Genomic DNA, 19,646 nt, shown 5'->3' with positions numbered 1-19,646 from the left:
TGAAATAACAATGGGATAGATGGCAAAAATTTTCACTTCTCTAATCCTATTGTTTTCTTTTAAATGAGCACTTGGTGAACAGAAATGGATGCATATACTATGATATCCATCATAGTGTGGAAATGCATCTATAGAGGATGTGCAGTCACGTGACCTGCATGTATGTACTCCGCCCACTCCGGCATATTGGACGGCTTCAGGATTGTTTACCTTGCGCGAGTGTGATGGATCCAGGGAGTAATCCCCAAGAAAATTTGGAAAATACCCCATCTACATCGCGCGATTACTTGTCTAAGTTTGTTCAGCATCTTGAAGGTGACGTGAGGCAGCATTATGTGGAAAAGTGTTCCAGGTTGGGGATTGCAGATCCGTACAACTTGCCGCAATCCTTGTTCAGGGAAATTCGGAGCTGCGGTGCCGGCGATTTGCCTGATCTGGCCTACCACGACATTTACAATTTTCTTGTTAATCGTGAATCGTGTTACACTGGCAAAGCCCTCAAAGCTTACAAGAGCCTGGAAGCTTATAAATATTTTGTTGCAGGATGGGTATCCCAACTATACCTCTGGAAGGATCTGAAGAAGAATGTCTACTGTACTTGATAACCTCACTGGTAAGTGGTATTAAGACGTTTATCATAAAGAGACTATGCAGGACGTTTTATCTTAAGAATGTTCGAAATTTAAACTCAGTTCCAGATAATGACAGGGTTGTAAATATGTATGTTTTTGTCTGAAAAACAGGAAATCAGAAAGCTGCGCACGTTTGCGCAGCTTCCGCGAAAACGTGGGCAGCTTTCTGATTTACTGTTTTCTTCTCATACTTCCTATTTTTCATGGACTGTAAGGCATTTGCTTATTTAGTAATTTTAATACAGAATTTACTCTGATGAAATTATTCAGACACTCCAACGCTCCCCCCCAAAAAAAAAATCGGGTCCGCGCGATTCAGCCGTGAAAAAGGCGGCATCCGCTGTTTGCATCCCTGTTTAAACTCATAGGTTAACCGACTTTAACCGGCTAATGAGGCTCGGTGGTCGGTCAAGATTTTTTTTTTAGTTTTCGCCATCCCTACTATGGATTGGCCTTTCAAAGGCATATATGAGCCAAAAAGATAAAACATTGTCATAGACTAGGCCAGGGTAGTAGGGCTAGGCATAGCCATTTTAAACGTTACAGACTGTCTAGTTTCTAAGTATGCAGCTATCATTCAACCCGAAAATCAACTTAACAGATGTACTAGGAGTATTGAATTAGAAGATTACACCAAATGCTGAACAAGATATAACCATTCTCGAAAGATCTACTCCCACACACTTGATAATTAGAACGGGTTCGTCTAAGTTCTACGCGCGGCCTTGCAGTCCAAAATGGCGGATAATGAATATCACGTGACCTCGTGACGTCACGTGCACGCTCTCTCTAGCCATGGTCAACACGTGCAAGAAACATGTGTTGCTGCAAACATCTTTAAACATAAGTAAGTATTCATAATAAAGATTAAGTGTTCTTGGATCTTGTGCTAAAAAACTTAGAGTTGCGCTAAGAGACTTTAGAATTTCTGCTAAAGGACTTTAGATTTGTGCTAAAAGACTTTTGTGCTAAATAACCGTAAACTGACAAGGTGACTTTAAAAGTTTTTGAAAGTTTGTTGGACCAACATTGCCCCAATGGAAAAAAATGATATTGATCCAATTTTGATTCCCGGTGTTGACCCAGGAGAATGGCTTTCACTGGCTCAATAAGGCCAAAATCACTTTACTACCTGGGAATTCTCATCCTTGCTTCAGTTAAACCATCGGTGCTAAAGAAGGCAGCTGGACTTGTTATAAATTCTTGAAGATGTTTCACCTCTCATCCAAAAGCAGGGCTTTGAACCGGTTCAAGGAACGAAAACGAAAACCGGGAACTTTTTCTATTTCACATGGAACAGAAACGAAACCAGAAACTTTATTATTTTTTATGTTCCGGAACAGAAACGCTTATTAAAAATAATGGTAACCGGTTTTTATTTCGTTCCTCAAAGTTTCCGTAGCCTACAAATAGTCATTCTTCTCCTGCGCAAGTTTCTATGACCCGCTGGGGTTCACTTCCTGTGTGACGTTCGCTGATTGAATGGAGAGAGCGGGAAGGTGGACTACTAGTGAGTAAGTGCATTACTGAGTGTCTGAGCAAAGAAGAGCCTGAATGTTGCAACCTCCCTATTGGCTGTTTGTAAAAATGTATCAGTTGTTGCCCTTCCCACGGGAATCATCGCGGGCTTGAGAGACGAGACCTGACGAGTTAGTTCGTTGGTAGCAGAACAAAATGTCTGGACACAAATCGGGTTTTCAGAAAAGGAAAGAAAATAAACGGAGGGTCGAAAATACAAAAAAGGAGGCAGAAAATGCAAAACGAGTTTTAAGGTAGGACAAATGGTTACTTTTCTGAGGCAGCCCGCCGTGGCTGCCTGCAGGCTTATTTATTATAGCCCATTTAGTTAAAATAGTTGATATAAAATGTTTATAGTTATAGTTATGTGATGGTTGTCCTGATTTAGACTGTTTTTTTGGGGGGGTTGCGCAATGTTGCACCCGGGTCCAGATTAGGGCAGAACCGGCCCTGGCTACATTTCAGCTGTAGTTTATGAATGTATGTACTTGCATAGATGTGTACTTCCAATATGGGGCCTAACAAAATCTCGCGGCGCGGTGACGTCATGCGGTAGCCCTCTATAGGGCCTGACTAGCCTTTGGTAACACACTAAACGAATTATCTTTCATTTTTGGCACTTTTTCTGTTTGTGTAGATGGGAAGACATACTGAGAATCCAAATCGCCAACATTTGAAATAATAATTGTTTTGAATTATTTCTTGTCTTATTTAATGAAGGTTGTAATAGAATTAGCCTACATTTGGCTTAAGCTGGATGAGACAGAGACATAATTTTATAGCCATTTGTTAAACAGCTGAGAGGGAACGTAATTAACCGTTCCGGGAACGAAATTTTTTTGTTCTAACCGGTTCGGGAACGGCTATTTAATGGTGGAACCCAAAACTGGAAACGTTAAAATTCCGTTTCTGTTCGGAACGAACCAATAGGAAAAAAATTCCGGTTCAAAGCCCTGTCCAAAAGGCTTCTTCAGGTCTGTCTGACTAGTGGGGAGTTCTAGGTATTTATCCTCTAGTGGATCAAAAATCCTTGCTTCAGTTAAAAAATCTACCATGTTATTGTATCTACTGTACAAGCTGCCGCTGTAATCATAAAGACTCATCCCAGGACTCTGATTCACAATCTGCTCATTCTGAACATACTTTCAACACGTTAAGTACTGTTTGTCTTTATACCTGTATAATCAGACTATCAGGTGTCACATAGATGAGAATGTGTTCTATTTTGAGTCTGGTTCTTCTCAAGGTTTCTTTCTCATGTTGTCTCAATTTTTTTTTTCCTTGCCACTTGCCTTCACCTCTGATTTGATCATCAAGGATCTACAGTTGTGGTCAGAAGTTTACATACAGTGACATGAATGTCATCTTGGATATGAATGTCATGGCAATATTTGGAGCTTTCAGTAATTACTTTGGCTGTTCTTTTTCTGTGGCAGAATGACTGTACAGCATACATCTTGAATTAAAAAAATAGAATTTGGTGCAGGGCAGCACGGTGGTGTAGTGGTTAGCACTGTCGCCTCACAGCAAGAAGGTCCAGGTTCGAGCCCTATGGCTGGCGCGAGCCTTTCTGTGTGGAGTTTACATGTTGTCCACATGGGTTTGCTCTGGTTTCCCCCATGGTCCAAAGACATGCAGGTTAGGTTAACTGGTGACTCTAATGTGAATGATTGTCTATGTGTCAGCCCTGTGATGACCTGGTGACTTGTCCAGGGTGTACCCTGCCTTTCACCCATAGTCAGCTGGGATAGGCTCCAGCTTGCCTGTGACCCTGTAGAACAGGATAAAGCAGCTAGAGACGCTGAGAATTTGGTGCACAAGTTTTAGTTTTCTGAAATCAACACAGGATCAAAATTATACATACAGGGTCAAAAATTTGCATATGCTCACTTAGATTATTAATTCAGAGGTGCTGAAACTTCTAAAATGTCTTTTGTCTTGCCAAGGCTGAGGTCTCTTAACTTTCTGTTAGTGATAATGATTGACTACAGCTGGTAGCTTCTCTGTGCCTTCATAAAAAGGGCTTGTTTACAGCACTTATTGGGTTGGCCAACACACAATACAATGGGAAAGTCCAAGGAGCTCAATGCAGATCTGAGAAAGAGTATCGCAGATCAGTGGCGGCTGCTGGTTTTTAAAACAGGGGAAGCCCATTTTACGTATTCATCGTAAAACCTGTAGGCCGGATATCAAAGCATATATCCCATTAGTGTGCCCCATTAGCATAGTGAACTAGACAACCCTACCTAGTGGCAGAAAGTATTTTTGCTTGTACATTTCATGTTGTAGTCTGGCTTGCCAGGCTAGTGCCTCATATCCTTAATCAATATCAAACATCCAAAAATCACTGGCTATTCAACGAAGAGCCTTGAACAATCATACCCTGATATGCAACACAGAGTCTTTAACACAACACCCAGCTATGCAACACATCCTTGAACATCTTTTGCAACACAGTCTGGAAATTCATAACCAGGTAGGCTATGCAACACACAGAACCTTGAATATTATACCCAGGTATAACCTATAACACAGAGCCCACCATTCTCTTAACATTACTGAACAATATACACACTTCAGATTCATGAACATTATATGATGCACACTATTTATACACAAATTCTGCCCTCCACTCCTTTTCCAGAAAATGGTCTGTGACCCTGTCATACTAGCTGGTTGTGCTTTCCAGAGACTTCACCAATTTCTGTTAGCAGCTAGCACTGCAGATCCCAATAAGGCTCAAGCTAGCCTACAACCAGATTGAACCACAAATGAAATAAACGAGTGAATTCACGAATCAACAAACTGATTGAATGGATGAAAGTTAACGGAGCACAACGAGTAATATTTACATTTATTTACAGAGTAATGTACAGAGACATCAATGAGAAGAAACCTTTATATGAAAAGAAATTCGAACAGCACTTTGGCACATGACTACACTTTCTCAACATCCGCTAGGGACTGATCATGCTTCCGTGTTCCTCGCCGAAGTACCGCCCTCCTCATGTCTTTCAAACACTACCTCCAATAATCCTTCATCAGCCCAGCTTCTTGCCCCTCCCACTGTCTCGTTTAGTCCCAGAGAAGCCTGGCTTCCCTGGAAGTGACGATTTTGTTGATTTTAACCAATAACAACTAGCCGAAATTGGCTGTTCAGAGCCCTCTCATAGACTGCAACGGATACCCGGCTGCCAGCGCATAGAGCCCATTGAAATAAGAAAGGTTACAGCCAGTGTTACCAGATTGGGCTGTTTTAAGTGCATTTTGGCGGGTTTTGAACATATTTTGGCTGGAAAACGTCAGCAGTATCTGGCAATGCTGGTTACAGCCTGGCAGCAAAGGTGATTCTCGTAGCGAACTGCAAGTTCGTCAGACATCACTCAAATAAGTTACAGGATAGTTATGAATGTAAACACAATCTTGGGCATATATTATGTTATGCAAGTTATTGTTTTAATGAGAATTCAACGTCATAGATGCCGCAGTTTGGGGAGAGAATTTTAGGGGAAGCTCGGCTTCCCTTGTTGTCTCTGAGAAATCACCCCTGTCGCAGATGTACACAACTCCGGAATGTCTCTTGGAGCCATTTCTAAACAACTGCAAATTCCAAGATCAGTTCAAACAATTGTATGCAAGTTATTGTGAGGTGCAGTCACTTTGCCAAGCCACTTTGCTTCAAGAAAACCCAAACTGTCACCCTCAGCTGAAAGGAATTTGGTTTGAATGGTCAAGAGCAACCTGGGAACCACCATGGCACAGCTTTGCCATGAACTGGAAGCTGATGGATCACTGTCTACAGTTCAGATCACCATAGACTAAGAGGCTGCTATCCAAGAAATAACCCCTTGCTCCAAAATTGACACCTTCAACCTTAACTAAAGTTTGAAGCTGACCACATGGACAAAGAAAAAAGCCTTCTGGAGGATAGCTGTATGGTCAGATGAGACAAAGATTTAGTTGTTTGGCCACAATGACCACCATGTAAAGAGGAACACTGTACCAGCTGGTGGTGGTGGTAGGATCATCATGCTCTGGGGCTGTTTTGCTGCCAGTGGAACTGGTTCATTGCACAAAGTGAATGGAATAATGAAGAAGGAGGACTACCTCAGAATTCTTCAGCATAAACCATCAGAAACTAGAACATGACTTGGGACTTACAACAGGACAATGAACCCAAACACACATCAGAGCTGATTGTGGAGGATAAAGCAGGCTAATATTAAGCTTCAAACAAGTCCTGACTTCAACCCTATAGATAGTTTTCACATGACGTCACAGAGTCGGGGATTCCTAGAGGTGGCCATCTTGTGGGCCAAGCTTACCGTACGGGTGACTGAGCACACATTATAACCCGCGAGTACAAAGTCTTCAAAAGAACCCAAGCAGGCTATTTAAAGCTAGCAATGGTGCACACCTGTTGTATTCACGGCTATCGTAATAGGTCAAATGATGAAGTCAAACAGAGCTTTAATGGAATTCCCACTGTACGGGAGCACGAAGGCAAGCAAACAAACTCAGCATACAAAGGAGAAATCTATGGCTTGTGAGAATCAACCCCAAGGATTATCAGTCTTCCAAACACAGCAAAGTCTGCTCCGATCATTTTATAAGTGGTAAGTTGTTTAAATAAACAATCAATTGTGTTTAAGTTTGTTTTTGGAAACCAAAACAACATGTGAATAATCTCTGGAGAATGCCTAACTGGAACCGCTGAGTGTACGTTTACATTGTAATGTACACTTAATATCGCTCGTTTGTCACGTTTCTATTTGAAACTTGTCACTTAATTCACGCAAGGGTCATTTTTGAAAAACATTTTAGATCTATTCTGTATGATTTGATTTGTGTTTGGGATGCAAACAGCGCGCCTTTTGGCGGATGCCGCCTGAATCGCGCAGATCCGATTTTTTTTTTTTTTAGGGGGGGCGTTGGAGTGTCTGATTATAATTTCAAAGTAAATTCTGTATTAAAATTACTAAATAAGCAAATCCGTTACAGTCCATGAAACAGGAAGTATAAGGATGAGAAAAAAACAGTTTAAATCGGAAAGCTGCGCACATTTGTGCAGCCCGAGCGGTGCGCAGGACTGCACAAATGTGCGCAGCTTTCCGATTTAAACTGTTTTTATCTCATCCTTATACTTCCTGTTTCATGGACTGTAACGGATTTGCTTATTTAGTAATTTTAATACAGAATTTACTTTGAAATTATAATCAGACACTCCAACGCCCCCCCCCCCCCCCCCCCCAAAAAAAAAAAAAAAAATCGGATCTGCGCGATTCAGGCGGCATCCGCCAAAAGGCGCGCTGTGAATATATAAAGTTGTATATATCAGACAGCCTTTAAAGTTTGATGAAGTCAGTTTCAGGCTTTGGAGCAGGCTTTGGCAGTTTCAGGCTTTGGCAGCCCTGCATAGTCACTTGAAAATGCATCTTTGTCCACTTCATAGGGGTCAATTCCCCCAATCAAGGCCAGTTTGGCTGCATACCGTTGTCGTGAGATATCGTCTAATGTATCTATATACTTCTGTTTGCTTGATTTTGCCGACATTGATCTTTATTTTGGAAAACTGACTATATAACTTCATAAATTCATCCGAGATAACGTAGCCGGTAGTGGCGATGGTCCGTTTTGTTTGCCCCACAAGATGGCGGCTGGGGGGTGTTCCCCGGAATGCTGTGACGTCAGTGAAAACTATCTATTGAAAATATATGGACTGTTGAAAATATATGGATAAGTTGAGTCCATGCCAAGAAAAAAAAAATTAATTGAACTCTACCAATTCTACCATGAAGAGTCATGAAATATCCAACCAGAATTCTGCCAGAAGCTTGTTCATGGTAAACAAAAATGTTTGGTCAAGGTGAGTCTTGTGAAGAGACATTTTACCCAAATATTAGGGGTGTGTGTGTGTCTGTGTGTGTGTGTATATATATATATATATATATATATATATATATATATATATATATATATATATATATATATATATATATGTAAAATTTTTTGACCTTGTGTTGATTTCAGAAAACCCAAAGAAAATTAAAACTTGTGCACCAAATTCTAATGTTTTTTATTAAAGATGTATGCTGTACAATCATTCTGCCACAGAAAAAGAACAGTTCAAATAAATTACTGAAAGCCCAACTATTGCCATGGCATTCATGTCCAAGGTGACATTCATGTCACTGTATGTAAACTTCTGACCACAACTCTAAATCTACATCCAGGTTTCTGTAAAGTTGCTTTGTGAAAATCTATATGATTAAAAGTGCTATAAAAATAAAACTAAACTGACTGAAAATGGGTCATGAATCTGCAATCGTGATGCTGTGATAAATCTTCTGAAGCCTCAAACAACTGACGTCAATGTAACACGAACAGCACAAGATTAGCAAGCTGTTGAGATATTAATTGAACCTGCTGAGTGACACAAAGAAGTGAATTAGCAGGGTATGCAATAATTAGAGTTGTGGCTTGGCATAGGGCTTGTCAACAATAGCTATGAGGCTTAAGGGCTTGGGAATCAAGGAATCAGGAAAGTGAAAGCTATTGAAAGAATGACTTTAGACCATAATATTCTTGATTGATTTGTCAAACTCATGAGTAGATAAATGGAGAGAATGCAGAGAAAGAACCCAGTTACTGCCCGATCTCTTGTGTAGTCATGAAAGAAGAAAGAATTTCCACAAATGGTCAAAAAATGGTGGCATCTCAAAGACATACATCATTCTGTAACATCTAAACAGGTTCTTCCCATCATCAGTAATAACCGTGTCATTCCTGTCACTCTTTGGTACACATTATTTCTGCAGCTATTACTAAGCATTCATTATTTATGTGAAGAGCTATCAGTGAAAAGGCAAGCAATTTCCTTGTCAAAATGCATTACAATGGAGTCAGCTGAAATATGACTAAGGAGCTCTGAGGCTAGCTCATGAGATGAAGCTAAGAGGCCAGCAGCTGAGTTATGGATGGAAAGACCAATCTTTTAGCAAGCAAGCATTGTACTGTAGAAACACTACAGCTTTCTCACTATAGCTGATGTGGCAAAGATTGTTGTTATTTTAAAAAAAATAAGAATAATAATCATTGGCTATGTTAAGATGACAATTCTGATAAGCAAGCTGACTGCGAAAACAGAACATACAGTATAACCTTCATGAGAGCAATGGTATGAAGTAGAATCTTTAAGAGTCTGAAAAAGAAAAATAGTCCTCACACTTGGGAAGCACCAAATTATGAAATCCGTTCAGGGCCAAATTCAGAGCTAGCACCTTAAATAGAAACGTTACGCAGGTACATTTACACATATTCAGACTTCAATTATGCACCTGCTTAAATCAAACAGCTCCCATTCAGGTTATGCAAATGAGTGCTATGTAGTGTCACATGTCTGAGGTTGCCAGATTGAGTGGAAGTATTTTTTTCTTGGTTTTTCAGGAGTGTCTAGACCACCACCTTTAAACACAAGCACATGGTTTTACACCAGAAAAAAAGAGGGCTGAAGAAAGAAATAGCTTTCGTTGATGTCAAGTTTTTATATGTTGTCAAATGTTATATGATGTAACAGAAATGCAAGAGACAATTTAACAAATTTAAATTATATATATATACAAATTTACCAAAACTACAGAAGAAATGGTTAATATTTCAAGAAAGAAGAAAAAGGATTTTAGATTTTAAAGTCATAAGTTTGTGAGAAAAAATTCTGGGGTGAAAAAGTCACAGATTCCATGAGAATAACTCTGTAAAACAGTGGGCTTTTGTGCATTATGGAGCTGAGGAAAGAGGTAATATTCTAAGAAAAAAAGCCCTTCAGAAATTCCATGATTAAAAAGTCATAAATTTATGAGAAAAAAAAAAGAGGAAAAATTAGCCTGGCAAGCCAGACTAAATGTGAATATTTAGTCTGGCCTCGATACGTAGACATTTCTGAAGGGGGTGGGAGGAACAAACCGCTGTCTTTCAAACTGTCTCTGTGCGTATAGGCCAACGCTCTGACCAATCAGCGCAACAGTGACTGTGACGTAGTCAGAGCGATAGAAAGCAGTGGGGGGAGACCTTGAAATAAATAATTTTTCAAAATGAGTATTAATTAATAAACAGGTTCTAGATATTAAGAAGTTTGGAGATAATGACCACAAGTTTGGAGTCTGTACCACATACACTCATTTTTTTTCCAAGTGTTTTTCAAGGGTTTGCTTAAACTGGTTTTAAGAGTTTTTATTTAGTGGTGTTTGGTGAAATAATTTCCCTTAAATGTAAAATAACGGGAAAATAAGAAACAATCAAAAAGTAATGTTTCAAAGCTGTTTATTAATTCTTCGTACTGCACAAACTAGCCCCATCCTTTTGGTTATGAGCGGAGCCAGCTGGTAGATCAGACTTTTGCCATAGCCGGTCGGCAAAACAGCGAAAACGTCCTTCTTGAAAAGGAATGAGCGGAGAGCCTCTTCCTGCTCATGTTTCAACGAAAACTCCAAGTCTAATTCTTCTAAAACTGATTCCAAAGCGGAGTCAAACGCGCGCTGTTCACTAGCCGTAGCCATCTTTCCTGTTGTGCTTTCTCCAGCGTCGCGCAGCTTTGTCGTCACTCCTGCAAAAGCCAGCCCAAAGAATCCAAACAAAAACCTTGCGTTGTGATTGGCGGGCACGATTTGATGCCCGGGGTGTTTTTGTTTATATGGTGCGAGGCTAGACCCACTCGCTAGGCAAAAATATTTTTGGCTGCTAGGCGGGTGGGTCTAGTTTACTAGGCTAAGGAAAAATGATATTTTATTCAAGGAACCAGATTGCTTCACTTTGCAAAGTTGGATCAATGTCATCACAACACAGACATCATGGCTGAGCCAAGAGTTATGGGAAATGCAGTTTTTCTGCCTTGATTGTGCAATATAAAAGAATAAAGGGCTTTTCAACTCCATTTCCCAGAATGCACTGCAGCCGGGAAGCATGAGATTGTTGTCTCAGAGAATTTCCAAGTTTTCTTTTCTCATAAATTTGTGACTTCTTAATTTGAGATAATATTCCATCCATCCATTATCCGTAACCACTTATCCTGAGCAGGGTCACGGGCGAGCTGGAGCCTACAGATAATTATCTATCTATCTATCTATCTATCTATCTATCTATCTATCTATCTATACAATGACCTTAATATTATGATTATAGAAATTAGATGATGACAAACATTGAAAAATAATCTAATTGCAGTTGAATATATTTCCAGTATATTGCTGCATAAATAGTCTTAGTTGTAATTATCACATTAATGGCTGCACATTTGGTTTAATTTCATGTTTTTGCTTCCACCATTCTTGTTCATGATACATAAAAAATAGCACTTGATCCAGTACATCCTCTTCTTTTGAGGTTTATTTATTTTATTTTATTTTTTAGATATTGTGCTAAAACATTTACTCACAACGTAAAGAAACCATGAAATTTGTAATTGTAATGAGAAATTGTATTGTATTTCAGTATTAAAACCTCTCTGTGATCACATTTCTCAACTCTCAATACTCAATCCAGCCCTCAGTCACCGTACTGGGTTTTGGTAGTGAAGCAGGAGCTCTGTTTATAGATGAACCTCTGTGTTTACTGGTCTGTCTATGTTTCTGTATTATTTAGAGTTCATTAGAGCTTTATGGGGCATTATTAGACTTTAGAAAAAATATTTACAAGGAATCATTACCAACTTACAAAGAATGACAAGCAGAGCTATAATGATTTATGAAGATGAGCACCATGGAAAGTTTTTCATCATGATTGTTTATTTATTTTATGTCTTTGCTCTTTCCTTTCCATGATTTTCCTTGGAGAAACTTATCCCGAAGCATGTCTTCGTCTGATCTGATGTACACCTCAGTAGATTAGCGCCAAGTCAGGATTAGCAAGGATTCAGGAGATTTTACCCATCAGCCCCTGAGAGTGTCACATGCTTGCTGTGTATAATAGATAGGTAGAAGGCTCTTCACCCTGCCTGAACTGACACTCTCTTGACATGAAGCTAATCTCTGTCTGTCTGTCCTTTCATGTACCTTGCTCTTATAGCTTCTTCAGCTGTCTTCATGGAAACGCAATGCCCCCCCCCCCCCACACACACACACACTTCAGGTGTGTGTGTGTGTGTGTGTGTGTTTATACTGTTCACCAGGTGTGCACTGCACTGAGTAAACTGATGAACGAGAAAATTTAAAACGTATTGTAGACTGTGATTTATGAGTTTACATAAATCACACATGTTTGCTCAATTTATTTTGTAACTGTTGTGGCTGACATTGCCAAAACCAGCAGTGTCGCAGAGTCCCCAGTGGCAATCTCACATCTTTAGCCACACATTTCACCCAGGCACTGTGTGCTGGGGCCACTTGGGAAAAGAGCTAGATGATCTGCTGCCATGTAGCTCGCAGCAAATTTAGCACATACCAAAGAACCTTTCAAAGTTAAACAAATCACCCGCAGGCTGTGTGTCTCCTCTCATGAAGCCTCTCTCTCTCTCTCTCTCTCTCTCTCTCTGCTCCTTAGAGAATTATGGATTTTATTTTATTTTATTTTTTTCTTACCTCTAGTTGCTTGGCAGTGATAGCGACACTTCATATTCATACAACAAAACAAGCTCATATTTGTTTGCTCCCCACAGACAAACAAAAAGGCAGAAAATCACAGGAAACCATAACATCGCTCCCAGATATTGCATGGCACAGATGATTATCAGACAGGTTATGTGCCAGACATTTCTCACTGCCAAGACATAATCCTGCTAGGTCTTTCCTTGATAATTAAGATGTAAAGAAGTGCAGATAATGCATCATCCTGAGATCATGTTCATCCATGGTACCCATCTGTCTCCTAATTAGCTACGAGAAGTACAAAAAATAAAAAATAAAAAAAGGAGAGAAAGCAGGAAGGGGACAAAGAGCAACTAAAAATTAAAAATTGATCTCACATTAATGATTCATACAATAATTTAGCTCATGGCATAATGATTATTGTTAATCTCAAAAACTCAGACCTGGACAGAGCGAGAAGTCACTTGAATACACAGAATAAGTGTTTACAGTGTAAAATAAATCATTAATAATCTGCCTACATAGAAAAAAAAAAACACTTTTAGTATTAATACCAAGAATGCATACTATCTTATTTCTTATTATTGTTAAACATGTTTGACAAGATGATCATATTTCCCTTAACTTCATGTATAATACCTGCTTCTCAGGATGTGTGTCATCTCCTTACAGCTTCAAACGTCAGACTTAATCTTCTTTTTCAAGCTCAACCTGCAGAACTCTGTCCCTCTGTTACTCCAGAAAATGTGAAACCAGTGGGATTTAAATGCCATCGACGGTTTTATTGAACTTGGAGAACAGTGGCCAGAATCTATAGTCAGTGGTATTACACAGTCAATAATAATTTTTTAGGACCTCTATTGTACCCCTGGTAGCAGAGCTGTTTTTATACTCCACTTCCAGGGATACAAAGGAAATTGAACTTTTTTTTTTGCACCATTTTGCTCCATTGTGAACTATTACATAGATCTGGCTGCTAACTGGAAAGGAAATTTTATACAGAAGAAACAGTCCACTATTAAATGTTGCAGGATTGTCCATAAGTCTGAGTCCAACACCAAGAAGACCATTTTAGTTCGCTAGTAATCCAAAATAAGTGCAAAATTTATTTGATTCTTAATATTAAAGAATAAATTACATGCAACTTACATTATTATTTTATTTAAAGTTTATAAAAACTAGAGTGACGGCTACAATTATCGACAGTCCATGATTATCAACACCTTTTCAGATTTACCAATAAAAAACAAATCTTATAAAGGTGAGTTTCAGTTACAACACTTATTATTGGTTAATTAATCAATCAGAAGACCCCCCTCACCCTTTGATCTTGTCGTCTGATGATACAGCTCATTACTTGAGATGGATTTTTTTTTTTAGTGCGATCAGCAATTTGAGGAAAACCCGGACGTTATCATCACAGATGAGCATGGTGGAAAGATCATGGATATGCTTTTACTTATCAAATTCACCGATATTTCATGATCTCTTTGTCTAAACCTACTTTGTTTCTTACGCTTTCATTTAACAGTCGCCATTTTGTATCTAAACGTGCGTTTGAGAAGTCACGTGAGGTGTCGATAATAGTGATCACTTTCACTGGTGTCCACCATTATCGACACCCTGTGGAATTAAGTGACATTTACAACTGTTGTGGATCAATCTTTGTGTAACATTGTTGAAGTAGATGAAGTACTTTAAAAATATAAAAGTGCTGTGATTTATAATATATTTTTTTTCTGATTCATAACAGAATGTAATGTTTATAGAGTATTTGGAATCCAATTGCAGTAAATAGAATTAGACCAGAATTAAATTCCTAGCATACAAAAAAATGACATGCTTGAAATATTCAGATTTTTCTATTCTGTTCAGAAATTATTATTATTATTATTATTATTATCACACATCACATCATCTCTAGCCGCTTTATCCTTCTACAGGGTCACAGGCAAGCTGGAGCCTATCCCAGCTGACTACGGGCGAAAGGCGGGGTACACCCTGGACAAGTCACCAGGTCATCACAGGGCTGACACATAGACACAGACAACCATTCACACTCACATTCACACCTACGGTCAATTTAGAGTCACCAGTTAACCTAACCTGCATGTCTTTGGACTGTGGGGGAAACCGGAGCAAACCCACGCGGACACGGGGAGAACATGCAAACTCCGCACAGAAAGGCCCTCGCCGGCCCCGGGGCTCGAACCCAGGACCTTCTTGCTGTGAGGCGACAGCGCTAACCACTACACCACCGTGCCGCCCATTATTATTATTATTATTATTAATTAATTTTTTTTTTGCAGTTTGTTGGAAATATCTACCACATATTACAATATCAGTAGACATTTTATATTTTTAGGTGTAAATTTAAAATCTCAATTTAAAAAAAAAATGGCCTTTGACCTGGATTTTCATTTGGTTACAATGTCAATTGGCTGTTGAAATGTATTAGTAAACTACAAAACTAGAAATGACTACAAACAAAAATGAATGATTAACAAAATGTAATCTACGAAAATACTTAGAAAGTGGGTAGAAAATGAAACAAAAAGATTTTCTGATGCAGGTTAAACATTATCAGTTCATTTGTTTACAAATGTTAGAATTACTTCCTCCTTTATGTAAGCACTGACATTGATATATTTATAGAAAATATATTTTGTACTAAATATAAGTCTATGTAAAACAAATTTTAAATAAAAACTCTTTTCTTAACTTAATATGAGATACTGATTGTTATTATTTTTTATAAATAATCATCTGGATGTCGATAATTGTGGAACGGTGCCACGTGATCTGATATGCTAAGTAATTGGGAATCAATTCATTTTTTCCAGTCGAAGTTTGAGTAATTATTCATGCACAATTTATGTATTGAAAGTCTTTTCTACTTTTGCAATGGCCAAAAGATAGTTAAGGTGTCGATAATTGTAGCTGCCGCTCTATTTACATACTTGCTTGCTTACTTAATACTATGCAACACAGTTTTTTGTTCCTATGTGGGAAGTGCTATTTTTTTATTTTTTCATGTATCAAAATAATTGAAAATTGCTATTAATCCCCTCAAACTTTGCTTTTGTGTCTAGGACTTTTGTATTTAAAAAAATTACCCATTTTCCCATAAAGTCAGAAAAAAAACAGCAACATATGAATCAAAATTAACATATATTAATGTTACAGATATACAAAAATGATCACAATACCGTAGATTTAGAAGTGAGTAGGTGAGTAGGTTTCTCCTCCAGGAGTGTTGTAAATCACGTTCACAAAGTAGCCCCCAAACATGGTCTCCCATCATATTCTCATTATATTGTCCTTGGTAGCAGTGTTCAAAATCCAGTATATCCTGGTTGAAGAACTCACGGTGCTCCTTTGAGTGTACTTCCATGTTCTCCTTGAATTTATCAAGATTACCATCAAGGATATGACCCATTGTGCTGTAATTCTTCATTTGAGTCTCAACCTGCTCCACATAGTTTTCAGCTTTGTGATTTTCCAGGAAGCCCTGAACCACTGCGACAAAGCTGTTCCAAGTTGCTTTTTCCTTCTGTGAGCTTTTAGGGGAATTCTTTGCATTCCAGGATCTTCTTTATCTGTGGTCTGAAGAAGACATTGGCTTTGACTTTTGCCTCAGATAGCTTACGAAAGAAGTCTTGAAGGTACTTGAAGGGTGCTGACTTCTTATCTAGAGCTGTGACAAATTGTTTCATAAGGTTTAAATTGATGTGTGGTGGTGGCATCAGTGCTTTCTGGCTCGTACTTGATGTTCCTCCTCACTGTGAACTCAGTGTGCTGTGGCCAGTCCTACCTTTGGTAGTGCACCTTGGTCTCCCAGCTGTTGCAAAGACAAACCTAGCAGGGCGACTTCGTAAAAACTCCTTGAAAACCCATCAGCAATACCACCATTTTGAATTCTCCGATGACCTCCCAGCTGTACTCCTCATACTTCAAGGCATCTGGCAATGTCTTGGTGCTGTTGTAATCATCTTTGAGGTGCACCTAGTGAGCCAGGGTAATGGCACAGCATGGATTTCAGGCTTCTGGATGACTTGTCAATGAAGACGTGCCACTTGTTTGGACTACGGGCGATTCCAATTGCCTCAATCAAACTGGCCACATTGTGGCAGAAGCAGGGCCCAGCTTGACAGGTGAAGAAGTTGGAAAAAAGTTTGGTGACATTTCCTAGGAACTACGACTTGCACACTTTCATCCAACAAGTTCCACTGCTTGAGCCTAGATGTCAAAAGTTCAGCACTGGACTTGGTGAGACCAAGATCTCTAATCAAGTTGGTGAGATCTTTTTGGTTGGGATAGTTTGGGTTTATCTCTGCAGCTCCATGTCTGAAATTGTAATCTATTTCTACAATGTCTTCCTTGCTCTCTGACTTGCTGCTCACTTCTGAAAATGACTGTTCTCTATCCAGAGGAGTGGGTACAGGAAGCTTGGGGCAGTGTGGCACCAGGGTGATGAGTAGAGGTGTAGATGCATGATAGCAGTTACATTCTTGGCACTCCAATATTTTGGAAGGGTCCATCATGCAGAAATAGCAGTTGTTTGAGTGGTCAGTGGGTTCCTGCCAATTTCTTGGTATAGCGAACTTCATGGTTCTCTTCATGGTTCTCTCTCTGTACCATCCTGCAAAAGAATAACTTGATTTATGTGTAAGATATTCTAGCAACATTGTTCTTGTATGATATATCTTTCTTTTTTGATAAACTGAATCCAGCAGTCCATCTTACCTTCCACAGTTTTTTGCAGTGCTTGCAGGTGAAATGAGGTGACCACAGTTTGTCTTGATCCCAGACACGAAGCTGAAATATGCCTTGTAGTCTTCACACATGTTAGTGGATGCTTCCCTGAAGTACTTTTTAGCTCTGGTCTTGATAAATTCACTGTATACATATTAAAATGTATGTGCTGGATGCTTACAGCCTCTTCATGCTGTCGAAGAAAAATGCTGAAATGTTTCCATTTAGACAGCTGGAACTAAACTAAATTGGTGTGCTTAAGGCCTTCACTTTTATGTATACTAAATTTTATTCTATCCACATTCACTGGATATAAGCAATTGCGTGTTCTGATTGGCTACTGTACTATGAGGCCCAGATAGCGTTACAGTCCACGGCTGATGTTCTAAGGTCTGCATTGGCTCTGTCTGACAGAGCTCTGTCCGCCCTTTCCCCGGGTCAGCGGCGGATGTGAGCAGAATGATACACACAGTGATAGGTTTATACACCAGCGGGGCATGACCCCGCGGGCGCGCTCTTCAACAGTTTCAACAGACACCACTTCAGTCCAGTCCACTCGCTCTATGCAGCACTTGGCAGACTTTTTCGGTAAGTGCCTTTTCAACTTTAAGTTGTTTTATGATATGATTCTTTTGCATGAATAACCATAGTATTTTACGGAACGAAGCTAAGGTTGTTTGGGATAAGTTATTTTGTGTGTGAGGCTGTTTTGGCATGGCTGGGATTATTTTCCACATGGTTTATTTTGTTAATGTGTTTTTATATTAAAACAGTACAGTTGTTATTGGTTAAATATAAAACAGTAGCATTGTAGACACTGTGTGTTTAGACGAGTTCTTGTATGTACAATATTAAAGTAAATTGCTGATAATTGGACGAAAAAGGCTGACTCCACCACGTTAGCTGTCGGACCAGAGCTAAAGCTGAGTAGCATTAGGCTAACAGCACCGACTCTGCACAGTTAGCGATGTAAGCCTAATGACTGAAATTGATTACTAAAATAATCAATGGTTTCAGCTTTAATTGCCAGAAGTTTTGGTTAAATCCTTTACACCAATCATGTAGGGAAGGATTACTGGATATACTTGTGTTTGAATCATGCCATTTTGAGAACTGATAAATCTTTTTCATCTTCAGGCACAAGGGGCTGAGCATGAGGCTAATGATGATGTGTGATTGTAGAGAGGGGCGCTCTCTGAGGACGCAGTCACACCGGGAAGTTTGGTCAGTTTCCTCTGTTGGTTTGGTTCATTTGTAGTGGTGTGATCGCTGATTAAATCACATTTGTGAAGACTTTGTACCAATACCATACACTGCCATTTTCTTTCTTTCTTTTTTTTTTAACCCAATTTTTAAAGCCATGGTTCACTTGACATGCTGGGCCTGTGTGAACTTCAGGACATTTTGGTGTGAAAGCAACCTCTCTTACCACAACGACAGCATGCATAAGGTTCACTTTACAAGCCTGGACCATGAACTCGAGTACATTTTGGTGTGAAAGCCATCTGTTTTATATCCATGTTTTACGTGTATGGTGTTTATAATGCAGTTCAGCACTTAATCCATGTTTTACATATATGGTGATGTATACGATGCAGTTCAGCACTTTGAACATTGTTGACATTGTTTTACTTTTTTTTGCACTGTTCATTATTGCACTATACCAGAAATTTTGTGAGCTGATACCAATTACCAATGTGAAAATAGCTGATCTACAAAGTCACATGTCAATAAAAGCACTTTGTAATTGAAGATTTTTCTTAACATTTGTCTTATTAATGCTAATGAAGCAAACTTGGGGGTTGGGGGTTCACCCCAGATGGTTGTTTTACATATCTGGACTACATCCGGCACTGATCCAATTCACATCTGTACCTGATTTGGGCACTGCCGAGATAGGTTTTTAGTGATCCACGCCAGACCTGGCCCACATCCGTTCCAGATCCAAAAATTGTATCTGTGCCAGATATGGGGCGGAGAGCAAAAGTTATGTGGGATGGCTCCGTTTGCTGTATTCAGACTGGACTTTGGGGTACATCCAGTGCTGATCTGGCTCAGATCAAATTGCTATCTGGGTGCTATCAGCTCATATACCATGAGTAGAGAAAAACAAAATGGCAGCACATCAAGTCAGATATATCACTTTGTTTTCAAGTAATTAAGT

Source organism: Neoarius graeffei, chromosome 5, assembly GCF_027579695.1.
Source record: "Neoarius graeffei isolate fNeoGra1 chromosome 5, fNeoGra1.pri, whole genome shotgun sequence".
NCBI lineage: Eukaryota > Metazoa > Chordata > Actinopteri > Siluriformes > Ariidae > Neoarius > Neoarius graeffei.
The sequence above is the reverse complement of the archived record's forward strand: the minus strand, read 5'-3'. Positions refer to the sequence as shown.